The 24055-nt window shown below is 36.5% G+C and overlaps 1 long non-coding RNA gene across 2 annotated transcripts in view; it reads left to right on the forward strand.

Moving 5' to 3' along the window:
* Positions 1-23188, forward strand: part of LOC131382160 (uncharacterized) — a 302517-nt gene extending 279329 nt beyond the window's left edge. Inside the window, exon 6 of one of the 2 annotated variants that reach the window (XR_009211406.1) lies at positions 23028-23188. This is a non-coding gene — a long non-coding RNA (uncharacterized LOC131382160). The remainder of the gene's footprint in view (positions 1-23027) is intronic. The other variant, XR_009211407.1, reaches the window with a different exon arrangement.
* Positions 23189-24055: the final 867 nt, after the last annotated feature.

Raw genomic sequence — 24055 nt, forward strand, 5'->3', positions numbered from 1 at the left:
TGTGCACAATGTGCAGGTTTGTTACATATGTATACATGTGCCATGTTGGTTTGCTGCACCCATTAACTCGTCATTTAGCATTAGGTATATCTCCCCCACCCACAACAGTCCTGAGTGTGATTTCCCTTCCTGTGTCCATGATTCTCTTTTCAATTCCCACCTATGAGTGAGAACATGTGGTTTTTTTTCCAGTTTCATCCATGTCCCTACAAAGGACATGGACTCATCATTTTTTATGGCTGCATAGTATTCTATGGTGTATATGTGCCACATTTTCTTAATCCAGTCTATCATTGTTGGACATTTGAGTTGGTTCCAAGTCTTTGCTATTGTGAATAGTGCCGCAATAAACATATGTGTGCATGTGTCTTTATAGCAGCATGATTTATAGTCCTCTGGGTATATACCCAGTAATGGGATGGCTGGGTCAAATGGTATTTCTAGTTCTAGATCCCTGAGGAATTGCCACACTGACTTCCCAGTCTCATAATGCCTTTCTTATAACCTTCACTGGGAAATTATAATCACATGTAAAACTCAAGCATAAATAAACCTATTTATTTACCTTATTTATTTACCTTAACTTCTCAAGACCCAGCATAAAATATATATATATATAAAATCACTGATATACATAAAGTCTTTCAGATAATTTTCTATCAGGTATAAAAGAGAAAATACAGTTTATGGTAGAGAGGTTAGGAGGAGATGATGAAATTTCTCTCTATTGACAATGCCTAAATTTGTGGAGTCAAAGCTTAGTTGATGGAACTATAGAAATAGCTTTTTTCTCTTCAAAAGGGATAAATTATTCTAGATGCTTGTCATTTCCTTTTACAAGTGTGCTGGAGAACTTCCAAGGGCATATGACTAAACTGCTACAAGGTCTTAAAAAAAAGAAAAAGAAAAAGAAAGACAAAGAAAATGAAACTCAGTAAAAAAGGGGAAGAGTTCACAATGCATTTGCTTCTTTGGTATATCTGAGAAAAAATAAAAAAAAAGTTTGCCTCAGTTGCATTTGGACAAGGGGTTCAACATATCCAGAAAATAAATCAGAGATCTAGAGAAAGGTGTTCGAAATTGTGTAGAAATTCACAAATTTTGTAGAAGTCAGGTAAAAGAAAAATTATTGATTGCAGTGATATAAACTTTGTGTTTTCCATAATAGAGTCTCATGCTATAATCTATATTAACCCAAAATAAACATTGCAATTGTTTGGGCCATAAGCAAACGGAGAATATAATCCCTTCTGTAAGGAACAGCCCAGTTTGTTGATCTTGGATCAGTTATCCAACACTTTGAGCCCTCAAGGTTTGCCAAGTCTTTGTCATTCTATAAATCTCTTCATTCCTTTTGTGAGGGAGAATATAAGGAGTTTTAATCCTGCTATGCAGTGATTCAGTCATCATTTTTACTGTGGCTCACTCCTTGACCTTCAACCTAGTTGCTGCACCTAAATCCTTCCCTTGTTTCTCACAGCCAGAAATTCAACCGCTGGCTATATCTGCATACCTGTTTTGGTTCTAAGTCCTGTTTCAAGCCTTTGCCTCCAAATCTTTGTGCCAGTCTTTTCGAGTGTTTGCTGAAAGCCTGAGTTGGCTTGTGTCTTTTTCCAGAGAATAAAATCTCCACTAATGCAGCACACACTGGTGTCCTTTGATGTCTCAAATATAATCTATATTCATTTAGTTGTGTATCACCATAAACATTGCTCCATAGGGAAAATTTTTAAATAAACGAATTGGTATAATTTACCAATGATCTTCAACCCTAAATAAAAAATTCAAAAACATCTGAATCAAAATGTAATTGAAGTTAATTACTTATTAATGTAAAATAAGATATTTATATTACTTTGTTGTACATGATATGGATTCTAATACAAACACATACCTCTCTCTCCTTCTCTTTATCTCTCCTTCTCATCATCCTCTTGATCCTCTTATCTTCCTTGTCCTTCTTTTCTCCCTCCTCCTCTCCTTTTCCTTCTTCTTGTAAAGCAAAAGATGTAGAAATTCATAGGACTCAAGATAGCTGGATGGTTAATCATTTCACAAAAGCAAATCACATGATGTCATAAAACGAACAAACAAACAAAAAACATGGGATCTGGTTTCAGGCTGACCCAGGTTTAAATCTTAGATGAGTTTTTATCATATTTTGGAAGTATATCATATTTCCTAGTTATTTTGCTTACTTGTGAAATGGACATAAGCATATCTACCACTCAGAGATTTTGCAAAGATCAAATTAAGTAGTAGGCAAAATATGCATAACTTTGCAACTGTCACAAAGTAGATACGCAGCTAATTTTTATAATCTCCCTCTCCAAATTTCTGTTTCTTCAATAATTAATCAGATATGGTAATAAATCAATATCTGTACTTCCTTAATTTATGCTACTCAGTTGGTATTCATATTATCTTATAGACTGAAATACACATATGTTGACAAATATATGTAGAAAAATTCATTACTATATTGCTGTATATTGTTAAGTATGTTATCTGATGGTACAGGGAACTATTTAGCTTTCAAGAAATAAAAATGTATAAAACAGATAGTCCCCTACACTCTCTCCCAATAAACAATACATACCATCATATGAACAATGTTCTCAGAAAAAGTTTCGGATATCTTATTTATGTATTATGTAAGATCAGTAGTGTATAGTGCTTATTACACACAAGGTCCTCTATTTCTTGTAGTTGTTTTGTATTCTACTAGTTATGTTAATCCATAATGGCTAACAATGTACAAATGATAATGTTAAAGAAAAAATTCCAAAGAATGAAAAGTTCAGTCAGCTGAATGTTTTTTAAAAAAAGAGATTTAGAGCTTCTCAATGTGACTTCAATAAAATATCCAAAAACTTAGAGGACAAAAATCATCAGACTGGTTGAGATGGTTGAAGGTCCTTTCCAAAAACTTAGAGGACAAAAATCATCAGACTGATTGAGATGGTTGAAAGTCCTTTGATGCTATGAAGGTTAGAACGCACATCACTGAAATCCGTTAGAATAGATCAGCTCTTCAACAATGCTAGTTGGAAGGACCTACAGCCAAGTAATATCACGAATCCACAGAATTAGAAGAGTTGAGACACTTCTAATTTTTAGTGCTGGAAATATATCTTAAAAATGAGAATTATGAAACAACTCTATGTATTCGTGATGTATTTAATGCACCATTTTCTGGAATGCATCCCATTTTATACCACAGTCTTAAAATTAGAAAGAAACTTGGAGGACATCCAGACAAACTTGCAACCCGATGGAGAAATTCTTTTCCCCTACATTGTTGAAAAACAATTCTTCATTTCCTATTTGAAAAATTTTAATGTTAAACAGCTAACTTCTTCTCACATTAACCTCTGGAACTGTATAGATTAGGATATCAGAAGAAAAGAAACAATACATTCATAAAGGTCCAACTAAGTGAGTTTAATGCAGGTGTTAGTTACAGAGGCATGGGTACTGTTACTAGAATTATTAAGTGATAGGGAGAGGCCTAGTGGTGAGTAATAGTAGGAAAACTTTGCTACATCTGGCCACCAGGGTTAGATGTCCTTCTTGTCCTTGTCCCTAGCCAAGAACATCTTAGTTGTTTTGTACTCTACTACATTATGCACTCTGTAAATACTTTCAACTTTGAGTATCATGTCATTTGCTGATTCCCAAGTTATTGTGCTTCACTTCTTGATAATAGCTTTAGCTGTTGGCTCTTTGTTATTTTTTCTGAATTTGTAGAGGAGGCTTCTCACCACTGGCCTCTCAGTTTTTTGAAATTCTCTTCTCCAAAGATTCTGTCTTCCTTCTTCCTCATCCACTCACTCTCATTGTCATTCTAGTCCTTGGCACTAAAAATAACTGTAACCTCTCCATTCCCTCAGTTTTACTAACCACCAATTCTTATTTTTCAAAGTCACTGTTTGAATCAATGTAAATAGTATTGTTCCAAACTGGGGATTCCTGTATCTAGTACTACCGATGAGTAGTTTGCACTCTCTAAAACCAATCCATGAATTATCTTTTTAAAATGTAAGGTAGAATGTGTTATTCATCTGCCTAAAATCTTACAGTGGCTCCTGATATCATTCAGAGTAAATATCAAGTCCTTACAATGGATCAAAATGTGTTAGAAGGTTTCACTGCCTGATACTTTGCTCAAGTCCTCACAGGCTACTGTCCACTTACTTTTTCCACATGAGACACATCAGCCATCATGGAATTCCTCGAACACCTTGAGCACACTCTTACTTTAAGATATTTACACCCACTGTTCCCTCTTCCGCTCTTCCTGGAACATTCTTTTCCTGCATACCCACAAGCCTCTCTCCCTTACCCCTTTCAAATCTCTGTTTAAATGTCACTTTTTCAATGGGGCTTACCTAATCCCTACTTAAAATGTTATCTTATCCCAATGAACTTACATTCCTCAGCTTCCTTAGCCTTCTCTACTCTTTCTTTCTCCCAACAATTATATAACATACTGTAAAACTGACATTTCGGCTGAGCATAGTGGCTCTTGCCTGTAATCCCAGCACTTTGGGAGGCCGAGGCGGGCGGATCACAAGGTCAAGAGATAGAGACCATCCTGGCCAACATGTTGAAATCCTGTCTGTACTAAAAATACAAAAATTAGCTGGGGGTGGTGGCACATGCCTGTAGTCCCAGCTACTCGGGAGGCTGAGGCAGGAGAATGGCTTGAACCCAGGAGGTGGAGGTTGCAGGGAGCGGAGATCGCACCATTGCACTCCAGCCTGTCCACAAGAGCAAGAATCTGTCTCAAAACAAAAAAAAATTTTTCATTTCATTGTATGTTATGTATGTATAATACATTTAGTATGCTCTTTATTGACTAGCTCCCTTTCTTGAAAGAAAGATTTATGAGGACAAAAACTGCTGTGTTTTATTTACTGATACAATTCAAAAACCTAGAGTTGCTTCCACAAAGGAGGGACTCAATCTTTGTTGAATGAGTATATGGCTGTTGGAATATGTATGAATAAATTACTATCAAATAATCCTGTAACTTTCATGACTCAGTGGGGGGTACTAAGGAGAGGGCTGGCTTGTCTTGGGACTAGGCAGAGAGGAACTTGCTTACAGAGTTTGAAGTATGGAACCCTAGACAGACTACATATCTCTAAGATCTTGAAGACTTGGTCCAAGGGTTTTCTGTGTATGTAAATGTTTCCAGAAATCTCAGCTTGCTAAAATTGGAGGTTCCTAAGAAATACTTCTTACCTATTCAAGCAAAGTATCTAAGTTGGGGCCCAGGAACTGCACTTTAGTGATCCTTTTTAGGGACATTTATGTATAATAACCTCTTAGAAATACAGCCTCAACTCTTTACAAATAATACCTCACTGGAAAAAATATATATTTTAAATGACAGTTTGAGGAAAAATGTAGAAGGGACGTTTGTTTAGGTGTGGGGCAATGAAAAGAAAAGAAAACGAACAAGTGAAAATGCTTGGTCTCAAAAGAGAATAGAGAGTCAGAACAAGAAAGGGAAATTATTTTAAAGGTTGGTTCCACCCCCGCCCAGAGGGATGAGTACAATATAAAAGAGGTTGGAATTTGGGAGAAAATTAGAATCTTAGTAAACAATCATCCTCTATACTAAGTTCTATCCATTTTTCACACAGTATTAGGACTTAAACATACTGATTTTTCACATCTTGCAGGAGACGTGGAAAAACTTAAATCGCTTCTAGTGTTTCTATACATATTAGAAATGTAGTTATAATGTAAATAACAGCTGAGAGTTCAATGAAAGGTCAAATAATTATTTTTCCTATTGCTCTGACTAAATCACATAGACATGCTCAAATGTACAGCAGCATCCCTGGGGATTATTACTATAAATGACTATTAAATTATTGCCTTGAATTACCCTTTCAAAACCACACAAATCCCAAGCACCTTCCACATTAAAGAGCATAAAGCTAACCCATTTAACTGATAACTGATAACCATTTAGCATAGGAGGCTCTAAATAAGATTGATATCTCACAGGTTGGCAAGTCAGGTAAGAAATTTGTCACTGAATACACACAGGCCATGTAGAGTTAACAAAAAAAAATTCTTTTGAAATTTTAAGATGTATTATAATTTATTCTGTCAGGATTAGATATTAGTTAACAGTTTAGTATAGAATAAGTTATTAGGTAATTTGATGGCATAGAAACATATCAGAATTGTTTCAGTTTTTGGAACATAAATGGAGAACTGGGGTATTAACAAGAAAATATTTTAAATGCCTTTGTAGCAAATATAGCAATATTGTTCATTGATAATGTGATTCTTGTTAAAATAACAAATATTCTGTGTTTTGCCAATTGCAAGTGGTTCTGAACTTTATAGACTCTTTTATTTTACATGCAGGGGTACATGTGAAGGTTTGTTCCATAAGTAAACTTATGTCATGGAGGTTTGTTGTACAGATTATTTCATCATCCTGGAATTAAGTCCAGTAGCCAACAGCTATCTTTTCGCTTTTTTCTCTCATCCCACCATCATCACTCAAGTAGGCACCAGGGTCTGTTGTTTCCTCCTTTGTGTTCATAAGTTCTCATCATTTATCTCCTACTTATAAGTGAGAATATGGGGTATTTGGTTTTCTATTCCTGTATTAGTAGGCTGAAGATAATAGCCCTCTAGCTCCATTCATGTTTTCACAAAAGACATGATCTTGTTCTTTTTTATGGCTGCATAGTATTCTACGTATATATGTACCACATTTTCTTTATCCAGTCTGTCATTGATGAGCATTTAGGTTGATTCTATGTCTTTGCTACTGTAAATAGTGCTGCAATGAACATTCGCATGTATGTGTCTTTATAGTAGATTGACTTATATTCCTCTGGGTGTATATCCCGTAATGGGATTGCTGGGCCAAATGATAGTTCTGCTTTTATCTCTTTGAGGAATCACTGTAATGCCTTCCACAATAGTTGAACTGATCTACACTTCCACCAACAGTGTATGTTTCCCTTTCTCCACAACCTCGCCAGCATCTGTTGTTTTTTGACTTTTTAATAATAACCCTTCTGACTGGTATGAGATGGTAATTTTATTTTGATTTGCATTTCTCTAATAATCAGTGATGTTGAGCATTTTTCATATGCTCCTTGGCCGCAAGTATGACTTCTTTTGAGAAATATCGGTTCATGTCCTTTGCCCACTTTTTACTAGGGTTTTTGTCTTGTAAATTTGTTTAAATTTCTTATAGATGCTGGATATTAGAGCTTTGTCAGATGCATAGTGTATGCAAATTTTCTCCCATTCTGTAGGTTGTCTGTTTACTCTGTTGATAGCTTCTTTTGTTGTGCAGAAGCTCTTAAGTTTAATTAGATCCCACTTGTCAATTTTTGCTTTTGTTGCAATTGCTTTGGGCATCTTTGTCATAAAATCTTTGTCCATTCCTATGTCCAGGATTGTATTGCCTAGGTTGTCTTCTAGGGTTGTTATAGTTTTGGGTTTTATGTTTAAGTCTTTAATTTATTTTGAGTTGAGTTTTGTATATGGTGTGAGGAAGGGGTCCAGCTTCAGTCTTCTGCATATAGCCGCCTCGTTATCCCTGCACCATCTATTGAATAGGGCATCTTTTCCACATTGCTTGATTTTGTCAGCTTTGTTGAATATCAAGTGGTTGTTGGTGTGTGGCTTTATTTCTGGGTTCTCTATTCTGTTTCATTGATCTGTGTATCCATTTGTACCAGTAACATGCTGTTTTGGTTACTGTAGCCCTTTAGTATAGTTTAAAATTGGGTAATATGATGCTCCAGCTGTGTTCTTTTTGCTTTGGATTGCTTTATCTATTCAGGCTCTTTTTTTGGTTCCATATAAATTTTAAAATAGTTTTTTCTAGTTCTGTGAAGAATGCCATTGATAGTTTGATAGGAATAGCATTGTATCTTTACATTGCTATGATCAGTATGGATATTTTAATTATATTGATTCTTCCTCTCCATGAGCATGGGATGTTTTTCCATTTGTTACTGTCTCCTCTGATTTTTTTGAGCAGTATTTTGTAGTTCTCACTGCAGAGCTCTTTTGCCTCCCTGGTTAGCTATATTCCTAGGTATTTTATTCCTTTTGTGGCAATTGATAATAGGATTGTCTTTCCGATTTGGTTCTCATCTTGGCTGTTTTTGGTTTATAAAAATGCTAGTAACCTTTGTATATTAATGTTATTTTTTTTTTTTAATCTTGGTATAATGTTGGCTGTAGGTTTGTCATAGATGGCTTTTATTACTTAGGGACACAATAACAAAAAAAGAAAACTTCAAGCCAATATCCTTGATGAATACTGATGCAAAACTCCTCAGCAAAATACTTGACAACTGAACTCAGCAGCACATCAAAAAGCTAATCCACCACAATCAAGTAGGCTCTGTCTCCAGGATGCAAGGTTGGTTTAACATATGTAAATCAATAAATGTGATTCATCACATAAACAGAATTAAAGACAAAAACTGCATGATTATCTCAATAGATGCAGAAAAGTCTTCCAATAAAATTCAACATCACTTAATGTTAAAAGTGCTCAAAAAACTATGTATTGAAGGAACATACCACAAATATATATATACACACACACGCACATATATATATATACACACATATATATACACACACACACACACACACACACATATATATATATATTTGATATGGAGTCTCGCTCTGTCACCCAGGCTGGAGTTCAGTGGCGCTATCTCAACTCACTGCAAGCTCCACCTCCCAGGTTCCCACCATTCTCCTGCCTCAGCCTCCCAAGTAGCTGGAACTACAGGTGCCCGCCACCATGCCCGGCTAATTTTCTTTGTATTTTTAGTAGAGACAGGGTTCCACCGTGTTAGCCAGGGTGATCTCGATCTCCTGACCTCTTGATCTGGCTGCCTCGGCCTCCCGAAGTGCTGGGATTACAGGCGTGAGCCACTGCACCTGGCCAAAAATATTTTTTTAAATGTTATCTTCTGTCGTTTAGTCAAAACTCAGCATTTCACACTTGAAAAAAATAATAAATCTTCACATGGCCCCTGAAGATACAGCAGAAAAGGTATTAGGAGCAGTGTGATATGAAGGTTATGACACTACTTTTCAGCTGCCATCCTGGTAAACTCAAGACAGTACTGACTTTTTTTTTTTTTTTTTTTTTTGAGACAGAGCCTTGCCCTGTCACCCAGTCTGGAGTGCAGTGGCACGATTTCAGCTCAGTGCAATCTCTGCCTCCTGGGTTTAAGTAATTCTGCTGCCTCAGCCTCCTGAGTAGCTGGGATTACAGGCGCCCACCACCGTGCCTGACTATTGTATTTTTGGGAAAGACAAGGTTTCACCATGTTGGCCAAGCTGTTCTCAAAATCCTGACCTTGTGATCTGCCCCTCTCGGCCTCCCAAAGTGCTGGGATTAGTTGTGAACCACCGCACCTGGCCTTGATTTTTTTTTTGCCACAAATCAAATGGCAAAATAAGCAACAGACAGAAAACAATAGAAGAGCATAGAAACCGTTGTATCTAAATCAAGGACTCCCAGATATGTTCAAAAAGTGTTTGAATCACTTTATTTTTTTTACCCGTTAGAAATTAGTGTTTCATATTCTCATAATATTTCTAAGTATATCTTACAACATATTCTTCTGTCACAGCCAGCATGATTCTTTTAATCACATCTCTCTTTGTCATTGTGTTGCTATGCCAAAGGATAGAACGCACACAGAGGGGTCGCATGAGGCCTCTTTTCAACAAGTGCTAATTAATAGGCAAGTCAAGACAGAGCCTCAAAAGACAAAGTGCTGAAGCTAAGATCGCTCATCAAAAAATGAAAACATACTCTTTAGATGTGAAAGTAAGGATGGCTTGGGGGATTTGTTTATTTCTTTGCTACATAAAGAAAGTTTAAAATTAAGGACATTGTCATACAGTAAGGGACCTTGACCCCTGTCTTTCCGTTAATGTTTCTAGGTTCAGTGTTCTTGTCAGTAAAATTAAAGGAATTAACCCAATACATGACTCTTATCTATGTTGACAGAGTCCTAGAAAGTCACAGGGGCAGTTGGGGACCAGTGATGAGAAGGATTGTGAATAAAAAAGAAACCAAGGTTTTTGTTTTCCCTCTCTTTCTTTCTCTCTCTCTCTCTCTTTAGCTATTACCCTTTTTGAACTTCAAACAGTATTTTAAAATTTTTAGTTGAATATTTTAAATAAAATACATTATATATACAGTTAAGCACACAGAGCTTAAGCATCACATTGACTAATTTTCACAAAATAAACACACACGTATGATACTCATTTAGACTTCCAAAATCTCTCATAAAAGTAACCCTATCATTAACTTCCCGCAGAGTAAGCACTATACTGAATTTTATCACCATAAACTAGATTTTTCTATTTTTGAATTTTATAAACATTGACTCATACCATATGTGCTTTTTGTGCCTGTCTTTGTTCAATCAATAATATGACTTATCCACATTGATCCATGGAGATTTATCCACGTTGCTTCATGAAGCTATAATTGGATTTTTATTATGTATTAACCCATTGTATGAATATACCAAAATCTATTTTTTGCTAACATATGTAAGTACATTTGGATAATTTTACATTTTCAACTTTTACACAAAGTGTTGCTAGAAATCTTGTGTACATGTCTATTGGTATCAGTAGGTTCATCTTACTATCAGTGATAGGAAGGAGTGGAATTACCAGATATACCCTTAGCCGTGGACAGTGCTAAACAGTGTTCCAAAGTGTTTGTACAAATGCATACACCACTTGGCAGTGTATGAAAATTCCAATTACTCCACGAATTTGCAAATATATGGTACTATCATTTTTTAAAATTTTAGGTATTTTGAGGGAATTATATTGGTATTTTATTGTGGTTTTAGTGTGAATTTCCTTAATGACGAATTTTATTGAGATATATATATATATATATATATTTACCTATGTCTCATTTCTACTTAGTTATCTGCATTTGTGAAGAGACTGTTCAGATTTTTTTGATGTTTTTCACTGGACTCCTTGTTACTAGTGATTTGTAGGAATTCTTTATATATTCCATAAATAGGACCACAGAACCTATAAACATTGAAGGTATACTGAGTGGATATTTTGAACAACTTTATGGAAATAATTTATTTACAAAAATAATGCACTTAAAAATATTATATGTATAATTCCAACATTTTATATATATATATATATATAATTCCAAAGTTATATATAAATATATTATATATATATAATGTTGCAAATATCTTCTTCACTCAGTGGCCTCTGTTTCTCAACTTATTTCTTTTGAGAAATAGAATATTTATGTATCAACCTGTACCTATATTACTAATTCTTTTGTTTCTCATTTAAGAAATATGAACTTCTGGCTGGGCGCGGTGGCTCACGCTTGTAATCCCAGCACTTTGGGAGGCTGAGGCGGGTGGATCACGAGGTCAGGAGATCGAGACCATGGTGAAACCCCGTCTCTACTAAAAATACAAAAAATTAGCCGGGTGTGGTGGCGGGCACCTGTATGAGGCAGAGAATGGGTGAACCTGGAGGGTTGTGGTGAGCGATTGCCATGATCCAGCCTGGGGACAGGGAGATCCGTCTCAAAAAGAAATATGAACTTCCACAAGATCATAAAGATAATCTGTTAATAGTCTTCTAATTTTTAATGTTTTTCCTGTGACATTTAGATATAACATTCTCTTGAAATTGAAGTAATTACTTTGACATGGAGAGCAAACTTAAAAAAAATTGCTAGACACTTTAGAAAGCAACATTTATTGGAAGACTTACCTTTTTCCCCACAGAATAGTAATGGCACTTCACCATAGATGAGATGACCATATACATGTGCTTTTGTTTCTGGGCTTCCTATACTTTTCCACTGGTCTATCTGTATTTTTATAGAAGTCTTTATATATCAAGTCCTGATATATTCTTCTTCAAGAATGTTGTAGCTATTCCTGGTCTTTTGTCTTTCCACATAAAATTTAAAAGTTGCTTTACCCACCAGAAAATGTTGGAATGTAATTAGCCTTGTATTGACACTTTTGATCAATTTAAGGAAAAAATGATATTGTTATAATTCTGAGTCATTCAGTTTATAGCCATGGCATGTTGTTACATTTATTTAGATTTTATTTCATTATTTCAGCCATATTTTGTAGTTTTTCAGTTTTTGAAGTCTTATAATCTTTTTATTTATTTCAATGATTATAAAACAATTTCAATGGTAGAAATTTTAACTTTATTTTCTAATTTGTTTTTGACTTTATCTAAAACTACAGAGTTTTGATTTAGTTTTGTTTTAGATATCTTGTTAAATTCCTTTATCAATTCTATTAGTTTCAACCACATGAAATTGTTGTTATGGAAAGTAAAAATGTTAAAATATCAGCATTTTAATGTGGTTTAACATAATAGTTTATCTCTAGTGTCTTGATTTCCTATGTACACAACTAAGCCATCTGTATTAGTCCTTTCTCATGCTGCTATGAAGAAATACCCTTGACTGAGTAATTTATGAAGGAAAGAGGTTTAATTGACTCACAGTTCCACAGGGCTGGGAAGGTCTCAGGAAACTTAGAATCATGGTGGGAGGGGAAGCAAACAGGTCCTTCTTCACATGGCAGCAGCAAGGAGAAGTGCAGAGTGAAGAGGGTGAAAAGCCCATTATAAATCAGATTTTGTGAGGACTCAGTATCATGAGAATGGCATGGAGATAACTGCCCCCATGATTCAATTACCTCCAACCAAGTCCCTCCCATGACACACAGGGATTATAGGCACTACAAGATGAGATTTGGATGACGACACAGCCAAACCATATCACCATCTGTCACTTAATACAATTTTATTTCTTCCATCTCAATACTTATCTTTTAAACATTTATTTTTGCTGCCTTATTGTAGTATGTGCAACCTCTAGCAATATGTTGAGTACAACAGGTGACAGCAGATATCCATGTTTCATTCTCAATATAAGGAAAAACACTGTAACTATTTCACTAATAAATATTATATTTCCTGTACATTTTAAAATATATCCTTCATCAGATTAAGGAAAGCTCATTTTATTCCTACTTCACTAAAATATTTTTAAAAATCATGAATATATGTAAAATATTTTGAAATGCTTACATTATTCTGTTTAAATAATGTTATCATTTTCTGCTTTATTTTGTTAATATGGTAAATTAATTATATTGTTTTGATAATTACATAATACGTAAACTCTTAGAATAAATAAATTTTATATTATCTATATTTTATATATTTCTGGATTTGTTTTGCTACAATATTGTTTGTAATTTTTGTGCTTATGTTTACAAGAGGGATTTTCCTATTATTTGACTTTTGTGTGAAGTCTTTGCCAATCTTTGAAATCGAGGTTATTCTGAACTAATAACATGGAGAGAAGGCATCACCAATTACCAATTGGTAATTAACAATATCAGAAATAAGCATTCAGGACCACAGAACTTATAAACATTGAAGGGATACTGAGTGGATATTTTGAACAACTTTATGGAAATAAGGAACTGAAACAAATTTACAAGTAAAAAATAAACAGCTTCATTAAAAAGTGGGCAAAGGACTTGAACATACACTTTGCAAAGAAGACATACACATATCCTGTATGCATATTTTAAAGTGCTGAAAATCACTAATTATTAGAGAAATACAAATTAAAACCACAATGAGGTACCCTCTATCCCCAGTCAGAACGGCTATTATGAAGAAGTCAAAAAATAACAGATGTAGGCAAGGTTGCAGAGAGAAGGGTCAGCCACTGTGGAAAGCAGTGTGGCAATTACTCAATGAGCTTAAAACAGAACAACCATTTGGCCCAACAATCCCATTATTGGGTAAATACCTAAAGGAATATAAATCATTCTATCATAAAGACACATGCATGTAAATGTTCATTGCAGCACTATTCAAAATAGTAGAGACATGAAATTAACTTAAATGCCCATCAGCATTAAACTAAATAAAGAAAATGCGGTTTCTATACACCGTGGAATACTATGCAGCCATAAAAAAGAATGAGATCATGTCCTTTGTAGCAACATGGGTGGAGCTGCAGGCCATTATCCTTAGCAAACCACCACAGGAACAGAAAACCAAATACTGCATGTTCTCACTTTTAAATGGGAACTAAACAATAAGAACATATGGACACAAAGAGGGGAACAACAGACTCTGGGGCCTTATTGAAGGTGAGGGTAGGAGGAGGGAGAGAATCAGAAAAAATACCTATTAGCTACTATGCTTGTTACATGAGTGACAAAATAATTTGTACAGCAATTCCCCGTGACATTCAGTTTATATATGACAAACCTGCACGTTTACCCCTGAATCTAAAATAAGAATTAAAAAAAAGAAAACAAAATGTTAGTGTAAAAGTTCTTTTGTCATTTTTGGAAGATTTCACTTGTCAAATCATTGCCTGTTATTCTTTTTGAGGAGTGCTTTTAAGTTATGTATTGTATTTATTTAATAGATGTAATACTATTTCATTTTTCTAACTTCTATTCATTTTGGTGACTTGTATATTTCAAAGAAATGAAAGCTTACGTTTTAATATTCAATTTTTTGCCATTAAATTGTTTATGCTATCACCTCATTTTTTTTTACCTTTAAGAGCTGTAGCAATGTCTCCTTTTCATTGCTATGATTTTTATGTTTTCCTCCTGTCTTTACTAGTCTAGCAAGAAGTTTATTGATTTTATTAGTCTTCAAAGACCTAATTTATAGCTTTTTTTGTTTCATCTGTTGTATGTTTTTACCTACATAACTAATTCATTAACTTATTTTCAACAAAAAATGGCTATTATGATGATGAAATTATAGGCCAACTTTTGCTTTCAATTTTTTTAAATAGCATTTTAATTTTAGAACGGTTTTAGAGAAAAAATGTGAAGATAATACTTATCTTCCCAAATACCCCTCACTCCTATTATTAACATTGACAATAGCATGGTATATGTATTATAATTAATAAATTAATATGGATGTTTTATTGATATTCATATTGATATTTATACTTTATTTGGATAGCCTTAATTTTTACTTAATGATGTTTTTCTGTTTGAGGATTTTATCCAGGACACCACGTGTCATTTAGTTGTCATGTCTCCTTAGGTTCCTTTCAGCTGTGATGATTTTTCACACTTTTCTAATTTTTGATGACCTTGACAGCTTTGAGGACACTGGTCAGGTATTTTGTACCATGTTTCTTCAATGTGATTTGTCTTACGTTTCTCATTATTAAACTGGGGTTATCCGTATTTGAAAACAAGGCCATCGAGGTAGGGTACCATTATCAGCACACTATATCAAGGATACATACTATTGGTGTGGAGCTGAGCTGTGCTGGAGAGAGAGCTAAGATGACAAATATTGCGGTAGGCACCTTAAACAACAAGCCAAAAAAATGAAAGTGTCAGGCAATCCTTTAATCACTTACTGTGATAGTATCAGCAAGAGGATGAATCAGAGAAAGTGGCAACTCCCTGCTGCTCCATTTTCCCTATCAATTAGCACACTGTAGATCACCACAGACATGTTGGTCTTTTTTCTGCAAAGGGAGCTTCAAACAAGTTCCTCCAGTTTTGAGAGGTGACAGCATGCTGGCAGTCTTCACAGCCCTCACTCGCTCTCGGTGCCTCCTCTGCCTGGGCTCCCACTTTGGCGGCACTTGGGGAGCCCTTCAGCCCACCACTGCACTGTGGGGCCCCCTTCTGGGCTGGCCAAGGCGGGAGCCGGCTCCCTCAGCTTGCGGGGAGGTGTGGAGGGAGAGGCGCAAGCGGGAGCCGGGGCTGCGCGCGGCGCTTGCGGGCCGGCTGGAGTTCCGGGTGGGCGTGGGCTCGGCGGGCCTTTTACTCGGAGCACCTGGCCGGCCCTGTCGGCCCCGGGCAATAAGGGACTTAGCACCCGGGCCCGTGGCTGCGGAGGGTGTACTGGGTCCCCCAGCAGTGCCAGCCCACTGGCGCTGCACTGGATTTCTCGCCGGGCCTTGGCTGCCTTCCTGCGGGGCAGGGCTCGGGACCTGCAGCCCACCATGCCTGAGCCTCCCACCCCTCCATGGGCTCCTGTGCCGCCCGAGCCTCCCTGACGAGCACCGCCCCCTGCTCCACGGCGCCCAGTCCCATCGACCACCCAAGGGCTGAGGAGTGCGAGTGCACGGCAAGGGACTGGCAGGCAGCTCCACCTGCAGCCCCGGTGCAGGATCCACTGAGTGAAGCCAGCTGGGCTGCTGAGTCTGGTGGAGATGTGGGGAACCTTTATGTCTAGCTCACAGATTGTAAACACGCCAATCAGCACCCTGTGTCTAGCTCGAGTGCACCAATCGACACCTTGTATCTAGCTGCTCTGGTAGAGATGTGGGGAACCTTTATGTCCAGCTCACGGATTGTAAACACACCAATCGACACTCTGTATCTAGCTCAAGGTGTGTGAACACACCAATCAGCGCCCTGTCAAAACAGACCACTCGGCTCTACCAATCAGCAGGACGTGGGTGGGGCTAGATAAGAGAATAAAAGCAGGCTGCCCGAGCCAGCAGCTGCAACACGCTTGGGTTCTTTTCCACACTGTGGAAGCTTTGTTCTTGTTCTTTCGTTCTTTGCAATAAATCTTGCTGTTGCTCACTCTTTGGGTCCAGACTGTTTTTATGAGCTGTAACACTCACCGCGAAGGTCCGCAGCTTCACTCCTGAAGCCAGCAAGACCACGAGCCCCACCGAGAGGAAAGAACAACTCCAGACGTGCCGCCTTAAGAGCTATAACACTCACTGCGAAGGTCTGCAGCCTCACTCCTGAGCCAGCGAGACCACAAACCCACCAGAAGGAAGAAACGCTGAAGACATCTGAACATCAGAAGGAACAAACTCCGGACACGCTGCCTTTAAGAACTGTAACACTCACCGCGAGAGTCCGCGGCTTCATTCTTGAAATCAGTGAGACCAAGAACCCACCAATTCCGGACACAATTTTACAGACCCTGCAACTGGATTGAGAGAAAGGAAGAAGGGCTAGGAGTGGAAAAAAAAACAGTAAGAATGGAAAAAGTAGTTTGAAGGTTCCACAATAAGAAAACCTTGAAGTAGGGGTGCCTCAACTGAAATTGAGGTAGGTATAAGAATATGAACAGTTGGAGGTCCTGAGTCCTTGACTGAAATTCATCTTGGAGATTGCAATGCTCTTGTTGTGCACCTAGTCCGTATGGGTAAGGCAGCTATTCCCCATAATGCCACCCAGGTAAAGCCTTTGTAATTGCCTGTCATCTGACCTGAGAGTACACAGGTTTTGGGGCCAGTATCTGGACTCTTAACATGACCAGCATCATTTCTCACTGTCGATATTGGCCTTCCTCACCTGGCTGATAGTGTTTGTCAAGTTGTTTTGGTAAAGTTACTCTTTTCTCCTGCTTTCTATACTGTATTCTTTGGAAGAAAATTACTATATGCAGTGGGTTCACACTTTGAGTAGTTATGCTTGCTTTCTCATTTTTATGACAGCAGTGTATCTATATACTGTATTATTTCTATATTAATTTATATAGTTTATTTGGAATGCTTCTGCACAAGAAATTTGCCTATCTGTCCCATTTATTTAATTATGTAGTGAATTAAATTTATAATGCAAATCAAACTTTCATTCCCTAAAATGAACTCATCTTGGTTATATTGTGTTTTTATTTATTGGTGAATTTGCCTTGTTAATAGATATATTTTAGGTGTTTTAATTTGAATTCATGAGAGTGATTAGTCTCTATTTCTTTATTTCTTGAAATGCCTTCTTCCAGTTTTCTGCCTTGAATCACAGTTATTTATGAACAAATATTGTTTCCCTAAATGTTTATGATCCTGGAAGAAGAGCTCTGCAACCTGTTTTGCTATATACCTATCATCCTCCTGAATACTCACTTTTTGATCATCATGTATATTACATAGTTGTTTGAGGTAAATAACTGAAAAAATACTTAGAGGGATTTACACTAAGGTGTAAAACATTGGCTGTGTTGTTTTCTCTAAACATTCCTAGTAATCATTATATTTTAAAAGAGCATTTCTAAATTGCTAGTATTTTAGTGTGTTAATGTTGACATTTATTGGAGTTCATAGATTTTTCCTACTATTTTCAATTAACACCAAATAAGTAGGTTATGTTCTTTTTCTTATGTCTGATGCTGGCTATAATATCAACAGTAGTAATGAAAGTTGAAATTAAACATTTCCTTAAAGACATTGTACAAATTACTCACTGTCTAAACCCATTTTTCACTTTAGTCTCTGATACCTATCAATCTCTCCATTATTGGCAGGTATTCTATTATTATTTTGCCAATGAAAAAATGTAGCCCAGAAACAGTAAGAATTTGTTGGATGTTATGCAACTAGTGATTAACAGTGGCAGATTCAAATGACAGGCTTCCTGACTTAGCCATCATTTTCCTTTCCAAACTTCCTTTCCTTAAGATGAAATCATTATTGGAAGTCTTTCCAGCAAGATTTAGAATCTTTTCTTTAGACCAATGAGCATCCTACGCTTATTTTCAAAATTATTTTCAAGAAAATTATAGAACTTACAATATAAGAATATGTTTAATTCATATCTCTTTCAGTGAAAGAATGCACTCATCAGCTGTGAATTGTTCCTTGGAGATGCAGCAAGTGCTAAGTGTCAGCAGCCTGACACCAAGAGATTCATGTACTCAGTTATCAGCAGTATATAAGCTTATATATACAGCAGCAGTATATAAGCTGAATAGTACAGGGGTGACCCTTTCAATGCTGGTGCTGTGATGTTGTGACCCAAATCCAAAGCGGATTTCATTCAACATAATACACAGTTTAAATAACTGCATCAATCCAGTGTCATTTATTGATCATCTGATAAGTGTGCAGCACATTGCAAAACTATGCTAGAGTTATGGCTTCACTGCATTCTGTATCTATTCCAACTCTTGTAATATAATATTTCACAAGTTATATCTGTCTTGTCCCAGTGTTGAAATCATGACTAAAACTCAACTTTCCTTTGCTTCCAGCTGGCTGAACTCCCACCCTACTTATCCTAGCCATTTCTATTATTAGGTTCCCTACGCGTAACTCTATGGGTACCCGGTGTCATACGGGTACTACGGGTACGGATACCCTTAGTAACTCTATGGGTTACTGAGCATACACCCCAAACAAGCCTCCCAACTTCCAGCTTCTCAGGTTCTCACACTCTAGGGCTAGGTACCAGACAACTAGGGACAGCCCCTAGGCCCTGGGGCCTGTTAAACTGTTCAAGTTAGTCTATATCCACCAGCAGCCCAGGGAAACCTAGCTAACCCTCACAGTATGTCTAAGCCGTATATAGGCTGCCTTCCATAACTCTGGTTTGCTGTTACCTTATGGTTGGGTATAACTTTCTGTATGGCCCTATATGGCAGGCTTCTCTGGTTTGGAGCTGTAAGTAAGAGAGTTTTGCCTTTTATCTATGGATGTGTCAATATTTGTGTCCTGCCATTCAGAGAATCTTTAAAGCTTATAAAACATTTGGGCTGGCTTCTATTGATTGTTTTTTTGACTCGGTTTGTGATCTTTCTGGCTTTTGGTATATGTAGTAATTTTCTGTTGGAACCTAGATATTTTGTGCATTATGTTAATGAGATTGTAGATGTTATTTAAACCTTCTGTTTTAAATGGCTTTCTCTGGCACTACTTCAGCAGGAGCAGGGGCTGCCACTTCATTATTCCCATTAGAGTGTAGTGTTCTAGGTTCCCTACCTCGCCTCCTTCCTCACTTAAAGAATCGGTTTCAAATTATTCTTGTGTGGGATTGTTTTTTGAGCTTCCCGCTAGGACCCTGCTGTCACTGTTGTGAGTGAGGCCTCATTATTTCTAGGTGGTGGTGGAAGTTTTGTCTGTCTACTAGGCATCCTCTGTTAACACTCTATTGGGAAAGGAGGAAGAGATCTTGATACTCCCGGCAAAGGTGGAATTCTAGGCTCCCTATGTGGTCTCCACTGATATGTTTGTGGGAGAAGGAAGCTTGTTACCACTTAGTGGGGATGGAAATCCTGATTCATACTTGTTGTCCTTTCTGACTCCAACCTTGGAGGATGCTTGGGGTGCCTGGTCACAGCCTGATGGGGGTGGAAGTTTAGACACAGAACCAAGCCTTTTCTATTATGGGCCATAGTTGTTTCTGTGGTGTTTGGAATAGAACGTTATCTAAAATTTTCTATTTTTCCAGTCTGACCCCTCCTAGTCATTTATATAGAGAGAAAGACTTTTTTTCCATGGTGGGGGCAGTGTGTGTGCTTTTTTGCATCTGCTTTCGTTAGTGTTTGCAGTTTGCCCACTTCTTCAGGTCTCAGCCTGCGATTATATGGGGCAAAAGAAGAAAACTCCGGGAATTCACCACAATGGCATTCTTTGAGTCCCAAGGTCCCTAGCAAGTTTTCCTTCTCTCCACCATTCAGAATCTTTTTATGTAGATTTTATTTATAATCCTCAGAGCTTCTTGTACTTAGCATAAAAAAATGAGGGAAAGTATATTGACTTCTCTTTGTTGAAGAAGGGTTCCCAGAGTATTTTAAAAATAATTTCATTTTAATATCATTTCAAGGTTACAAAATTGTGTAGGCATAATAAATGAAATTAATATGTCCTTTTCTAAGACTCAAAACTTATTTTTATTTTGCCCCATTTGTGTGCCCTCTTTCTCTTTGTTTTTCTCTTTCCCATTTGAGAGGAAGTTGCAGACATATTATCTCTTTAATTCTGAATGTATCACTGGTATTTCAGAAAAAGGATATTGTATTATACAACATGGTAAAATTCTCAAAATTAGAAAAGTTAATGTTAATATATACTACTGCTAGCTAACCCATTCCATAGTTACATTTCGTGAATTGTCCTAATATCTTTTATGAATATTTACTTAGTTCAAAATCCAGTCTGAATTTACTTGTAGCACATCACTGTTTATATAGCTTTAGGTGTATTTTTAATCTGGAATCTTCTCAGACTTTTTTGTTCTTTCTGATATGTTGTAAGAATACAAGCCAGATATATTATAGAATGTTTCTGAATTTTAATTTGTCTGATGTTTCTTATTTATTTTATTTTATTTTATTTATTTTTGCGATGGAGTCTCGCTCTTCTTGCCCAGGTTGGAGTGCAGTGGCGCGATCTCGGCTCACTATAACCTCTGCCTCCCTGGTTCAAGCTTCTCCTGCCTTATCCTCCTGAGTAGCTGGGATTACAGGCACCCACCACCACGCCTGGCTAATTTCCTTTTGTACTTTTAGTAGAGATGGGGTTTTGCCATATTGGCCAGGCTGATCTTGAACTCCTGACCTCAGATGATCTGCCCTTCTCAGCCTCCGAAAGTGCTGGGATTACAGGTGTGAGCCACCGTGCCCGGCTTGATGTTTCTTTATTATTAGATTCATATGTATGTTTGGTGGGATTACCACAAAAATGATATGCACTTCCTACTGTACTCTATCAGAAGGCACATGGTTGACGGCTTCTCTTTGTGGTAATTTGGTTAAATTGGCAGCTATGGGATGACAAGCAGACTCAGTTTCCCACAGGCATAGTGTTTCTGTTTCCTACTTGTAGTTTTGACAGGAGCTGTTCAAAATCTGGAAGAGGCTCTGTCATGGCATCTGGAAGTTGCTTTCAAAGGGTTCCATCTGTGTTTGCAAATTGAAACTTCAATTCGGTCATATATTGCAGACAATTTCTATACTTCGAAGCAGTTTTGTGGGTTGTAAAATTATTTTAACCACAGAATCAGCTTTTCTTCCAGCAACTTAACCAAATTTAGTGTGATCATATAATAAAGTGTTTTATAAAATATTTTTTAAAAGTTTCACACTTTGCTAGGAGCTAAAATGTTGGCCAGCATAATATTGAAAAGCAATGCTTCAGAAATCATATCCCACTTGATAAAATATATTTGATGAGATTTCCATTAGGGTTACAGGCTGCTAAACATTTCCGGAAGCTGACAGAGCAGCTTTCTTTTGATGACACACATAATAATAAGCACTAAATTTTCAAAGAGCTATTTTTCAGAAACATCATAAGCTACTTGCCCATGTGTTTGAATATTCCTAAAATATTCCAGATTATTGTCTCTGAATTTAATTTATAATACAGTGACACTCCAGCAGAAGGGAAAACAAGTGGAGAGATCTTGGACAATATTTATAATAAGGAAACAGGAGATATTAGATAGAAAGCTATGGAATTTTGCTTTGCTAATGTGTCATATCAGTTCAGAAGCATGGTAACATATCACAATTTTAGATTTTAGTAAAGTTCCTATTGCCTATAGCATGAATGCTATCATTTTAAGCCTTGCTTATGTAAGTCTTAGTCATTTGGAATTCTGTTAATTTACATAGTTATGTTAATTTGTTAATGGTTTCACCTTATGTGACTCAACTTTTTGGGGAATATCAGTTGTGTCATTATTTCATAAAGACATGTATTAAAGAATAATATAGTTACTAATAAAGCAAGTATTATTATTTAAATGCATTAAACAATGATATACTATGAAGTGTGTAATAGAAATATGGATCATATTGGAAGTTTTCAACTGCGAGTAACAAAAATGTAGTTATCAAAAATGCATCTATACTTAACATATACTCAAAGAATTCTCTGACATTTACTTCAAGGATATCTATTTTCAGACTGTGTAATTGTTCAACTATTTAATTGATTGTCACACATTAGGAGGGCATTTCTCCATGCAAGGTAGTAGGAGGGTTGATACCAGATAATAAATATCTGCAAGGACTGACTTCTTTTCATTGTTCCACTCTGTCACTCTCACTTTCATTTGCAAAATGGGTACCACAGCTGTAGGTCTCACATCCTTACATAATATCATGCCAAGACAGGAAGAAAAGGATAATATTTTCTGTGCATATTTCTCACTTGTCAAGAAAGAAACACTTTTGGAAACCCTTTCTATTCACAGATTTTCTTACAGATCCCATTGACCAGAATTGTATTATGTGCACATGCCCTGGCTGCAAGGAAAGCAAAGAAAGGACGGACCAGAGATTTTATTTTAGAAGAGACATAAGATTTCCCAACAAGGAAGAATTATGCAGTAGTGGGAAGGCAAGGGAAAGATAAATGTCAAGGTAATAACCAATAATAGCTGTCTCAAAAATTAGATTTTATAAAACCCTCAATAATAGCTATGTTTTATGCTGATTTATTATTTGTGAAATGTTTGCAAACAAATCATCTTAATCCCTAAAGATGACTATTATGGACATTATATCTACTTCCATTTTATACTTGAAAAAAAGTATTACAGTGATGAGCCATCTATCAAAATTTATGCTTTCTTATGTATCGTAGTGCCAGTAGTATAATAACTCAGAGTGAAAGAACATTAATTAGGGAATTTATGTTCACCTTGTCCATGTACATGCACATACACACACGCTTGCGCGCACACACACACTCACACACACACACACACACAGAGTATTGGAGTAATCAACCATAGAGAAAGATATCTCTGGCAGGAAGATACAGAATAAGCTTGTAGAGGGAAGGACTGAAGCAAACAGACTACAAGACTGTTAAATTTGAGTGACAATTTTTCACAATTCTTACCTTAAATGAGTCGATAAATAATTAAACAAGAGTGGCGGTAACTGAAATTGTAGAAATGGGTGACTCTGAATTATTTCAGAAGGAAATAAAAAACGGGATAAGATGATATATAGAGGAGCTTGAAGAAAGGGAAAAATTTAAAGACTTCTGTAAGACAGAAATAGTATTATCACAGCAAATAAGTTGTTGACATAAACTGATTTTGAAAGTCAATGTCAAATTTGAAATAAGCTAACTTGAGGAGATAAGTGAATTTTCTATTACATTCAGTAAAGATCATGTGGAAGTGAGATAAAGGGTAAAGTTCATTAAGAGTTATCTTTAAAGAAAATGCTTTTTAGGGAGATGCAAGATAATAAAACAGGAGAAGCATGA

This window comes from Hylobates moloch, unplaced genomic scaffold (genome assembly GCF_009828535.3).
Source record: "Hylobates moloch isolate HMO894 unplaced genomic scaffold, HMol_V3 SCAFFOLD_20, whole genome shotgun sequence".
Taxonomy (NCBI): domain Eukaryota; kingdom Metazoa; phylum Chordata; class Mammalia; order Primates; family Hylobatidae; genus Hylobates; species Hylobates moloch.